Source organism: Sciurus carolinensis, chromosome 2, assembly GCF_902686445.1.
Source record: "Sciurus carolinensis chromosome 2, mSciCar1.2, whole genome shotgun sequence".
In the NCBI taxonomy this organism is placed as follows: domain Eukaryota; kingdom Metazoa; phylum Chordata; class Mammalia; order Rodentia; family Sciuridae; genus Sciurus; species Sciurus carolinensis.
The window spans coordinates 71,720,228-71,733,734 of record NC_062214.1 but is presented as its reverse complement, the minus strand read 5'-3'; the positions used below and the strand labels follow the sequence as shown (position 1 = coordinate 71,733,734).

Genomic DNA, 13,507 nt, shown 5'->3' with positions numbered 1-13,507 from the left:
GATTCATTCTGCCATTTTTCCCTCCCCCCCCACCCCTCCCACCAAGAGGGAGCATTTTTAGTAAAGCTAGAAATAAGAAAATTTACCTCACCTATATCTAAAATAAAACTACTTGAGGATACATCTCAAAATTGAGAGTAATAAAAACTAATAAAACTGTGTTAGGTATGGTTGACTGAATAACAGCCTTCCCATAAACAGTCCCTGGCACCTCTGAATGTTGCCCATATGCCAAAGATAATTTTGCTGATGTGATTAAGTTCAGCATCTCGAGATGGGAGATTTTTCCTGGATTATCCACGTGGGCCCAAAATGAACATAAAGGACATTATAATAAAGAATAAAGAGACCAGGATGAAAAGTACAAGACCTGACTCCAGAAATAGGAGATTGAAATGAAGTGTGGAAGGGGTTACAACCCAAATGAACATAGACAGCTCCTAGAAGTTGAGAAATAAAGGGGAAATAAGGATCAATTAAGAAACTATGTTTAAAAGAAAGCACTACAGAAAACCAATGGGAATTATAAAGCTACATCCTTGGCAGTCAGGGAAATGCAAATCAAAATTATACTAAGATTTCATTTGACTTCAGTTAGAATGGCAGTCATCAAGAGTACAAATAACAATAATTACTGGTAAGGATGTGGAGTAAAAGGTATACTCATGCACTCTTGGTTAGACTGCAAATTAATTATATCCTGAAAAGCAGGATAGAGATTCTTCAAAAGACTAGTAATGGAACCACCATATGACTCCGCTATCCCACTACTTGGTATTTATCCCAAAAAACTAAATTCAGCATATTATAGTGATACATACATACTTATTTTTATAGCAGTGCAATTCACAATAGTCAAGTAGTGGAATCAGACTCAGTGTCCATCAATAGATGGATGGATGAAGGAAATGTGATATATACACACAATGGCACTTTAGTCATAAAGAAAAATAAAACTATATGATTTGCTGGCGAATGGATGGAAATGGAGAACATTATGCTAAGTCAAATAAGCCAGACTGAGACAGTCAAGGACTGAATGTTTTCTCTCATATGTGAAAACTAAAGAAAAATGAGGAGTGAAAAGGAAGGAGTTCCTGAAAATATGAAGGACCATGAAGTAAAGGAAGGGGATTTAAAGAGAGGGAAGAAGAATGGGAAAGGTGAGGAACTGCAGACTGAAATTGAACAAATCGATCTATGTGCATGTATGAATGCATCACAACGAATTCTACTTTTATGTATAATGCATCAATTAGAGGTAAATAGAGGAAGGACTAGTGAAGTACAGCAAGAGGAAGAGGGAGAAGATGAGGGAAGAGAAAGGGAAATTACTGGGGATTCAAATGGAGGAATTTGTTATATATGTTTATGAATATGTTAAAATGGACCCAATTATGTTTTAATGCACTAATAAAAAAATGTGATGCAATTCCATTTGTAATACAGTTGACCCTGAGGTTTGGAATATTCCTGGGGACCATGATATTGACCCATATGAAAGGGTATATAAAATCACAAGACTCTTTGATTTACAGTAAACTGTGTTTTCAGGACAAAAATATATGTTTTCTATTTGTTTTAAATTGTTAAGATTAACAGGTAGTTGCAACACAGGAGCTTAACTAGGGTTGGAGAATATGCAAGTATTGTTTAACTTGACCAATTTAATGGTCTAATTGAAAGACTTCAGAAGATAAAGAGGAAAATAAGTAGTGGGTAGAGGTAAAGAAACTAATGTCTGTATTCTATATTGTTCTATAACTTTCTACATTGATGGCACGAGGTACAGACACTTATGTATGATGATAGATGATTGGGTAGATAGATAATATCTGTCCTGGCCTTGAGAACTTCCATTGCACACCCTATTTAACATGCCATTTGCATTTCCTAGTCCTCTGACTCTGTAACAGCCAGGACTTCTGAGAACAAATAACAATAACAACAAAAATCCAAATTTGCTTATACTGGAAGGGAATTTTTAATCAGAATTTTGGATAGCTTACAGAATTGATATTAGATTTCAGTGAAACTCTGAAAGTGGGCAGATGGAAAAGGCAGCATGCCAGCCAGAACTATAGTCAAAATCATGCCACAGGAAGTTGGCTGTTATTGGATACTGTAATCTCTCTTATGTAACAGACTCCAAAATGCTGTTAGTTTGAATACTCCAGAGTCCCTTTTTCCTTGTCATGACTTGTTTCAGATTTAAAATATTGAACGAAAACACTAAATTGCCTGACTTATAGTGGAGGCATATATAGCAGTTGCCATGAGTTGCAGAGAAATTGTATCCTGACATTTTTGCCACTTGTAATAACACCCAGTAAGATGACACAAGGAATTTTTGTACACTTGAAGAATTTCCAGATTCTTAAGTTAAAAAAAAAAGATGTGCCCAAATTGTTCACCCCTTTGATTACTCATCATCCGTGCACATCTCTCCTAAAAATTTCAATGGAAAATATCTTTATAGAACAGAAACTATGCACCTACACTCTCCCCCAAGAGAAACATCAGAAAAATCTTATCAGCAAATACATTAGGCAATGAACTTATGTATCTGATTGTTTTTTCTCTTTTTAACCTTATCAACACTTCCTTGGAATATATCTCACACAAAGCATGAAGGAATAACATTTAGTAGAAGCAGATTTTCAATTCTGACAAGGATGAAGTGGTTTTTATTACACTAAACTTCCTGCTAAGACAAACCCCAAAAGCTTGATTTAAAAACAAAGAAAGCTGGGGATGTGGCTCAGTTGGTAGAGGACATGGACACAAACCCAAATAAATACAATTTTCTCATACTAGACAAAGGTTCCAACAATATGCAATGGAGAAAAGATAGCCTCTTCAACAAATGGTGCTGGGAAAACTGGAAAACTATATGCAATAGAATGAAACTAAACCCCTATCTCTCACCCTACACAAAACTCAACTCAAAATGGATCAAGGACCTCGGAATCAGACCAGAGACCCTGCATCTTATAGAAGAAAAAGTAGGTCCAAATCTTCAACTTGTTGGCTCAGGATCAGATTTCCTTAACAGGACTCCCATAGCACAAGAAATAAAAGCAAGAATAAACAACTGGGATAGATTCAAACTAAAAAGCTTTCTCTCAGCAAAGGAAACTATCAGAAATGTGAAGAGAGAGCCTACAGAGTGGGAGAATATCTTTGCCAACCATACCTCAGATAGAGCGCTAATTTCCAGAATCTATAAAGAACTCAAAAAACTCTACACGAAGAATACAAATAATCCAATCAACAAATGGGCTAAGGAAATGAACAGACACTTCACAGAAGAAGATGTACAAGTAATCACCAGATATATGAAAAAATGTTCAACATCCCTAGTAATAAGGGAAATGCAAATCAAAACCACCCTAAGATTTCATCTCACCCCAATTAGAATGGCGATTATCAAGAATACAAGCAACAATAGGTGTTGGCGAGGATGTGGTGGAAAAGGAACACTCATACATTGCTGGTGGGGTTGCAAATTAGTGCAACCACTCTGGAAAGCAGTGTGGAGATTCCTCAGAAAGCTTGGAATGGAAACACCATTTGACCCAGCTATCCCACTCCTTGGCCTATACCCAAAGGACTTAAAATCAGCATACTACAGAGATACAGCCACATCAATGTTCATTGCTGCTCAATTCACCATAGCCAGATTGTGGAACCAACCTAGATGCCCTTCAGTTGATGAATGGATAAAGAAACTGTGGCATATTTATACAATGGAATATTACTCCGCAATGAAGAATGATAAAATTATGGCATTTGTAGGCAAATGGTCGAAATTGGAGAATATCATGCTAAGTGAGATAAGCCAATCTCAAAAAACTAAAGGACAAATGATCTCGCTGATAAGCGGATGAGGACATATAATGGGGGGTGGGAGGGGCTAGCATTAGGTTTAGGGTTAGGTTTAGAGTTAGGCTAAGGAGAGCAGTAAGAATGAAGGAAAGAAGGACTGTGTAGAGGGAAAAGAGGGGTGGGAGGGGTGGGAGGGGTGGGGGGGAGGGGAAAAATATAATAAACATCATTACCCTATGTAAACGTAAAAAAAATAAATAAATAAATAAATAAATAAATAAAAAAAAAAGAAAATCTAAAAAAATAAATAAATAAATAAAAACAAAGAAAAAGTCCACCAGACATTTGGAAAGTAATCAAGGCATCTTGGAGTTCAGTAGTGAACCTGTGGAGAAGGAAAACACTGAATTTAGCTAGGTGTTTCCCTCCACATCTTCCCTCTGAGGCATTTGTGATTTGCAGCACTGAACATTGAGGCTGCCTCTGAGCCAGGTATGACAGGTGATTAAATCTAAGAAAATAAACCTATAACAAGAACAAATTTACTGGTTATCCAGTAATTGGAAATATCACAGAGGGTCCTCAAAGTAGTTGTAATTAATATATACAAAATATGAGATACAATAAAGAACTTCAAGGACTAAAGATGTTGCTCAGTACTAGTGTTTGTTTGGCATGTACAAGGTCCTGAGTTCAATGCCTAACACTGCAATATATATATCAGAAAACTATATAAAAACTAAACTAAGGAATCTTGAAAGGAAAAAGAATTACTAAAATTAAAAACTTTGGTGAGCATAAGAATAGTTTGGACAAAGAAGAACAAAGAATAAATAAATTTGTTGGTAGAAAATATCCAGGTTGAAGTCAAAGAGAACAAAGAATGAGAAATACAGAAATAAATGCCAGTAGTAGATGAAGTATGATGAAAATCATATACATTTCAGGGACTAGGAAAGGAGATAAGAAAGATACTTAAGTAGCAACAATGAGATAACATTGTTGAGTGCTCTTCACTACCTGCCTCCCAACCCAGCTCTCTGGTCCTGAACATAAGACGTCATCTGCCGGGATTGCAATGTGGTAAGGATGGCAACCAAGCCAAAGCTACTCGATGCCAAAGAAGCAAAGAGGGAAGCAGAGTGCTTCAAGGAACAAAGAAATGCATACTATGCTAAGAAATATTATAATGAATCTTATAACTATTACACAAAAACCTTAGATATGTGTCCTAAAAATGCTACCTATTATGGTAATTGAGCAGCCACATTGATGATGCTTGGAAAATTCTGGTTAGCTCTTGGAGATGCACAATAGTCAGTGAAGTTGGATTACAGTTTCTTCTGGGGACATCTACGAAAGGGCAAGTGCCACCTCTCTCTAGGGAATGCCATGGCAGCAGGTTGTAGTTTCCAGAGAGCCCTAGAACTGGATCACAAAAATGCTCAGGCACAAAAGGAGTTTAAGAATGCTAATGCAGTCATACAATATGAGAAAATAGCAGAAATGGATTTTGAGGAGCAAGATTTTTGGAAGATTGTTTTCTGCCATGGACCATGCCCTAGAATTTGCCCCTCTTGCCATTGCTTCAAAATCCTCAAAGCAGAATGTTTAGCAATGCTGGATTGATATCCAGAAACACAGTCTGTAGTCAGTGACATTTTACTAATGAATTCCACCAATGTGGATGCTCTGTTATGTATGAGGTCTTTGCCTTTATTATGAAGATTGTATTGAGAAGGCACTTCAGCTTTTTATACAGGCTGTCAATATGGCTCCTGACCATGAGAAGGCTCACATTGCTTGCCAAAATTCACAGGCACTTAAAGCAAAGAAAGAAGATGAAAATAAAGCATTTAAAGAAGGAAAGTACAAGTTAGCATATGAACTGTCCCCGGGATAGTCCTCGACAATATAAAAACAAATGCTAAACTCTACTATAATTGAGGTACAGTTAATTCCAAGTTTAAGAAACTAGATGATGCAATAAAAGACTGTACACATGCAGTGAAGCTCCATGATACATATATAAAAGCCTCCTTGAGAAGAGCTCAGTGTTAACATGGCCACAGAGCAGTATGAAGGAGCAGGCTGGGACTATGGAAAAGTGTATCAAACAAAAGAACACAAACAGCTTCTAAGAAATGCACAACTGGAACTGAAGAAGAGTAAGAGGAAAGATTATTACAAGATTCTGGGAGTAGACAAGAATGCCTCTGAGGATGAGAGCAAGAAAACTTATCAGAAACAGGCCTTGATGCACCATCCAAATCAGCACAGTGGAGTCAGAGCTGAGGTTCAGAAAGAAGAGGAGAAGTTCAAGGAAGCTGGAGAGGCCTTTACCATCCTCTCTGATCCCAAGAAAATAACTCATGATAGTGGGCAGAACCTGGATGAAGAGGGCATGAATAAGGGTGATTTTGATGGAAATAATATTTCAAGGTATTCTTTGGAGGTCCTTTGGAGGTTCTTTGGAGGAAACTTCAGCTTTGAAGCTTCTGTTCCAGGCAATTTCTTCTTTTAGTTTGACTAATGAAGGGCAACCACCAGAACCTAGAAAATGCAGACTCCCCAGTTCAACCTTGAATGTGGACACAATTCACCTCCTTCCTTCATCATGTCTCTGGGCATTTGAAGCAGTTTCATTTTCTCAGTTGGATGCCTGTGTTTGTGAGTGTGGAGAAGGAAAAGGAGTCAGCACCCAAGACTTTATTGAAAAAGAAAAAAAAAAAGAAAAGAAAATGTTTTGACCCTTAAAAAAAAATGAAACAACATTGTCCAAAAATTTTCTAAAATAGATAAAATAGGTCAAGTCATATAATCAAGAAGCTCTATGAATTCCATTCAGTAAAACAACAATAAAACTACTCTATTACATCACAGCAAAAGGACTAAAAATCAAAGACAAAAATGAATCTATAAAAGAAACCAGAAATGAAGACATCATTTTTAAAGGAGAAACAATAATAATATTAAAACACAACCATAACCAAAAGCATATTTTTTAATCAATTTGTATCATCCATTTCATTTACAGAATGAAAGAGACAAAGAAATGTGATCCTCTGACAAAGAAAAATAGTTTAAATTCAATAATTGCTCACAATAAAAACAATCTTAAACAGAATGGAACCTTCTAATATCCTAGGAGTGGCTATGATCAAGTCAGGCACAGTGACATACTCCCATAATTCCAGCAACTCAGGAAGGTTAAAGTTGGAGGATCGCAAGTTTGAGGCCAGCCTCGACAACTTAGAGAGACCCTTTATCAAAACAAAAAATAAAATGTGCTAGGGAGTTAACTCAGTGGTAAAGCACTCCAGGGTTCAATCCACATTACCAAATAAGTAATAAATAGTGCCTATGATCTGAATAGATTCTTTTGAGAAGAATCTATAGATTCTCAAAAGAAGAAATATACACACACAAACACACACACACATATACTCTTATTGGAGAAATGCAAATTAAGACTACATTGAGATTCCATCTCATCCCAGTTAGAATGACAATTATATATATAACAAATGCTGGCAAGGTTGTGAAGACAAAGGAACCCTAATACACTGTCAGTAGGTATGTAATTAGTATAGCCACTTTGGAATCCAAACAGTAGGAAGGCCCTCAAAAAAACTAAAATAGGATTACCAAAATGAACCAGGTATCTTACTCCTGTGTATATATCCAAAGGGAATGAAATCAGCATGCAGAGAGATGCCTATACACCCTTGTTTATTGTAGTACTATCAATAGCCAGGAAATGGAATCAGCCTTGATGTCTGTCAACAGATGAATGGATAAAAAAGCATGGTGTATATATACAATGGAGTGTTATTCAGTCATAAAGAAGAATGAAATCCTGTCATTTGTAGCAAAATAGAGGAAACTGGAGGACATCATGTTAATAATAAACCAGACAAAGGCATACGTTCTCTCTCATATGTGGATACCAAAAAGGAAAAAAATAGGTTAACCTGAAAGTGGACTAGTGATTACCAGGACTGGGAAGAGGGTGGGGACAAGGAGAGAGAAGGGTAAAAGAAAGAGGTGTGGACACGACCAATGCACACCATGTGCATATATGGACATGCCAGTGAATCCCATTAATTTGTACAATTTATATGTGCTAATACAATTTTAAAATAAAGCATAAATTCAGTCTTTGAAATTAAGAACACCATTGTCAGACATTTTACTGCAGCATCTGTCATCCTCATAAAAGAGTTCTGATAAGTTATCCTGAAAGCAATTTTTATTATAATCACTTATTTTAATGACAAACACATTATGTTGTGAAATATCCCAGCTGTGTGAAGAATTTTCTTATTTCAAAAATGAAAATGAATACAGGGCACAATGGCATATGCCTGTAACCCTAGCTGCTTGGGAGGCTGAGACAGGAGAATCAAAAGTTTAAAGCCAGCCTTAGCAACTTAGCAAGGCCCTAAGTAATTTAGCAAGACCCTGTCTCAAAATAAAAAATAAAAAAGGGAGGGTTGGGATGGGTCTCAGTGGTTAAGAGTCACTTAAGTGGTCCAATCTCTGGTACCAAAAACAAACAACAAACAAATGAATAAATAAATGAATAAAATAAGAGAATGGATATTTTGGAACAAAAACAAAGACTGTCTATGTTAAATCCAATAGTTCACACTTTAAATAATAATGAAATATTGAATGTTTCCTTGAGGTGAGGGACATTACCCAGATTCCCATAATGTAACTTATATTCAATATTATATTAGATGTTCATACTGTGTTAAAAAGTAAGAAATGAAATTAAAAGTATGAATAGTCAAAACTAAGAAGGCAGATGTGTGCTATTTATAAACGGCTTAAAGAGAAGAGCTGAAAGAATATACAAACAAATGATTTCAGTTTTGGCGGACTTGATATCAAGGTCAATATAACAAGTCAATATTAATTTCTATTGCATTTCTGTACATTATGAATAAACAATGTGAAGGAAAAATTAAAAAGCAGTTTTAAAACATCATTTTGGAAACACCATATATATAAAATTACATATGAACAAACCTAATAAAGTTGTGCAATACCACTATATTGAAATCTTTAAAATGTTGCAGAGGCATTTTTAAAGTCATAATTAAATGGAGCTATGCTTTATTGGAGGAAGTAATACAATGATATCAATTTCCTTCATCCCCCAAATTAATCTATAGATTCCATGTAATACAAACAATCTATTAAATTTGGACTCTAAAATTTATATGAAATAGAATAAAAATAGCTAGAGCAATCTTGATAAAACAAACAAATAAAAATTAAAGTTCAGGGTATATGGTAAAGTATATATCAATAATGAGTAGGTGTGAGAATGGCACAAGAGAAGCAATAGGATATTGGAATAATACAGCAAAAAAAGAAATGTGCCTGTAAATTTGCAGTCACCAGATTTACAACTAAGGAAAGGTGGTATTGGTATTCAGTAAGAAAATGATGATGGTCAATTCATTATATGATGCTCCATCAACTGAATGGCCACATGTAGTAAAAAATAAATCTTAATGCCTACCTTATAACTATACACAAATGATCCATTTGGAATTGATCATAAACCAAAATGTGAAAGGTACCAGCAATAAGATTTACAGAAGAAAACACTAGAAAATATGCTTATGACTTTAGCATGGGAAGATTTTTTAAACAGGATTTTTTAAAAACCTATCAACCGTGAAAAAGATTGATAAATTTGATAAATTAAGAACTTTCATTTTGTAAAGTACAAAATAAGAAGAATAAAAAATGCATGCTTTATACAGGGAGGAGTATTTACAATAAAGTAACTTTGAGCAAAGCACTCATATCAAGAACTTTTATAAGTAATTATAAAATGCTAATATACTAAAATTAAAAAGCAAAACATAAATTGAGTTTAAAAAAACTTTTAAAATCTATTTCACTTACGCCTTAGCTTAATTGATAAAATTCATATATTGATGGCAGAGTATCAGTAAGGGCACAACTTTCATAATATATCCTGTCTCTACTATACACTTCAAAGTAGGCAGTACCATACCTTCATCTATACCTATAGATACATAATATGGTCTAGCAATTTTGGCTATAAACCTAAAAGCAAAAAGTGTACATTTTTACCAAAAGGCATATGCAAAAGTGTTTACAGTGCCACTATTTACAATAGTCCCAAACTAGAAACAACCCAAATGTCCATTAATAGAGTAAATAGGTATATTAATAATATTAAATATAACACAACATTAAAAAGTATTAACCTTTGCAACACACAGTGATATGAATGAATATCACATATAAAGTTGATTTTAAAGGGGCCATATTCAAAAGTGTATATCCTGCCTTTAATATTAAATTCAAAACAGTAGATGTTATCTCTTTTGATAGGTATCAAAATAATGGTTATATTTGTGGGAGTATCAACTAGAAAAAAATCACAAAGAAGTGCTGAAAATATTGTCTAGCTTCTTTCAGATGATCATTACATAGGTAAATGAATCTCTAAAATTAATTGGGTTGTATAGTTCAGATTTATGAACTCTGTTCTATTTTAGTTGTATTTTAGTAAAAGAGAAAAAATAAAGATGAGTAAGAAACTTCACAGAAAGCTCAAAAATATTACTGAAAAAAATTAAAGAGGATCTAATCGTTAGAGGAATATATCATGATCTGAAATTGGAGCATACAATATAGTAAAGATGTCAGCTCTCTCTAAGTTGATGTATAGATTCAATTAAATTGTCAAAATTCTAGCAGCATTTTGTAGAAATTTATAAGCAGAGTCTTGCAAAGACATAAGAAAAACCAAGAACATCTTTGACAAAACTGAAGGACTCATCCCACTGGATAGCAAGTCGTGTTTTAAAGCTACTATAATTAAGAAAGTACAATATTGGCACAAGGAGAGACCAAAGATTAAAGTAACAAAGTATTTTAAACTGACACATTCAAGTCTGTCTGTCTGTCTATCTATCATCTATCTATCCTCATCATTATTACAGTGCAATGAGGAAAAATGGCCTTTCCAACAAATTGCACAAGATGCACTGACTATCTCCAGGAAAATGATCATGAACCTAACTTCATGCCATATACAGAAATCAATTCCAACTGGACTTTAGAGGTAAGCAGAGAGATAAAAACTAAGTTTCTATAAGGTAACACAGAATGACAACTTCATATGTAAGAAGCAGCACACCAAAAGCACTTACCTAAAAGGAAAGAGGTGAAAATTTCACATTAATGAGGAGTAAGAACTTCTGAGATAGAATATAGGAGAGGTAGAGATTTAGTAGAAACTAAGAAGTAAAGAAAACTGTTGTAATTAATTTTTTTGTAAGACTATTTTTTTAAGTATGGTGTTATAGTTTATATTTTGTTTGGAGAGTTTTTTTGGTTTTTGTTTTTTGAGTTTTAAATATTATTTTAGTTGTTTATATTTTTATATTTATTTTTTGTAGAGAATGAGGGGTAAGTTTTAGTAACATATTTTATAAATTGTAATAATTCTGTTTTTACAGAAGTATTTTTAAGTATATTTTTAAGGACAGAAACAATGATTTTTTTTAGATTTTGTAGTTTTTATATTTTGTATTTGACTTTGATTTTTTTATTTTTATTTATTTTTCTTTATTTTGAGGATTGGTTAGTTTATTTGGCATGTTTTGGGGGAGCATTTTTAATTTAATGATTAAAGAAGTTTTTTGTGTGTGTTTGGAGCCAGATGGGCTACCACCTGCCGTAACCAGCACTGCCAAATTTGCAGGGTTCCGGCAAGGGGTGAAGGGATAAGAAAATAAAGACTTACACAGACAGATTTTTAAGATAAATCTAGGTTCAGGGAAAATGCTGTTCTCCAATAGTGCAGTATATCTAAAGAGTTAGGCCAGCAATCTTTATTTATATATGTCTTATTATCAGGTTAAAACTATGCAAAAGGAAGCATTATTCTTTGTACTCAGAGAGTTACAGTACTAGTGTAAGGCCACAATGAGTTAACTTAAAAAGTTGCCAGAGCTGCTGATGCTAAAAAAGGGGTTAAAAATGAAAAGTTGCAGATGAGCTGAAGTCAGCCTAGCTAGAAAACAGGATGACCTTGGCAGCTAATTTAGGCTGTTGTTAGGGGGAATGTGGGATCCCCCAAACTGCGGTCAAGTTGACCTCACTGCTGACCTCATATAGACCAGTGATTACTATGATGACTAAAACTTGGCAACTAAAAGGTATCTTGATATGCAAACAAGGACACAAACCCTCCAATTGTAAGAGAGAAACTGAGTCCCTTTGTCTGAAGTATAAAACAGCTTGTAAATTTGTGCTCAGGGGTACTCATCATGGACTGCGAAACTGGTCTGTGTCAAGTGCCTGAGCAACTGCTTGAATAATCTGGTCCTTTTGCACTTGCATTGGAAGACATTCCAGTCCCTAGCGGTGAGGACAGGAGGCCTCACATCAATTTAATTGAGGACTGCGAACCTCAACTTTGGTCTTTTCTGTCATACGGTGGGTCACTCCCGCGCTGTGGCCCCAAGCCGTCATTTTGGTTTTCCTTCATTCTTACATCTAAGAGAGGCAAGTTTGCCGCCTGTGTTCTAAGTGTCGTCTGTTGTCTTTGTTTATTAGTATCTGTGTGTGTGTGACCATGACAGATGCTATGGGACAGTCAGACTCTTCTCCAATGGACTTAATAATATCTCAATATAAGGATGTGGAAACCAGAGCATGTAACCTTTCTCCTGTGGTTAAAATGTCTAAACTCATTACCTTTTTCAGGACAGGATGGCCAACTTTTAATGTCAGGTGGCCTCCAGAAGGTACCTTCGACCTGACCATTGTCAAGGCCACTGAAACATCATTTTCAAGCCTCCCACAGGTCATCCAAACCAAGTGCCTTACATTGTGGTTTGGAGGAACCTCATTGAAAACCCTCCTCCCTGGCTTAAACCTTTCTTACCTCAACAGGTTAGAGTCCTGGCAGTCACCAAGACAGACCCTTCCACCAGAACCCTTTCTGCTCCTAAGCCTGAAATTTTCCAAGAAGGCACTCCAGGGGAAGATATCTTCCCTCTCCTCCTTATGCACCTAGACCCTTACTGACACCAGCAGCCTCTCCGCACCCCTAAAGCCCCCTCCCGCAGTTCCACCAACCAATACCGGAGGTAGGCCAGCCCTCAGGACCCGCAGTAGTCAGGGAGAAACTCCGGAGACATAACTCCTTAAATTCCGTGGAGTAACATACTTAAACATTATTGGTGTTTTCATAGGTTGGCAAATTAAAAAGGATTTAAAATTGCTTTGTGTCATTACTAAAAACAAGGTTACTAAGAGTTATGTCCTAACAGGTAAAACCCCAACCCGGAGGGTGAGCGCTTACCGCTTCTTCCTCCTCCCCCTCCAGTTCTGCAAAACTCAGAGGAGCTCTTAGATTTGAATTTAGAGTTACCACCTTCCCTTTCACCATGTTTCAATTAGAGTACTATAAATAACAAAGTATTTTATCTTATTAAAATGGAGTAATTTATCTAAATTCAGAAATTTCATAAGAGTTGTTTCAGAATGTGAACAAAAGGGGTCAACAGATAGGAAAGAGAAAATAGGAAGTTCTGGGTATGAAATAGATTTAGCAGAAGGGAAAAGAAAATGTTTCTGGGTAAAAAAGTGCTAACTTATATGATAAAATATG

At 35.4% G+C, this 13,507-nt stretch overlaps 1 pseudogene; it reads left to right on the top strand.

Annotated features, from left to right (window-relative positions):
• The first annotated feature begins 4,905 nt into the window (after positions 1–4,905).
• Positions 4,906–6,352, top strand: LOC124978321 (dnaJ homolog subfamily C member 7-like; annotated as a pseudogene).
• The last annotated feature ends 7,155 nt before the right edge of the window (positions 6,353–13,507 follow it).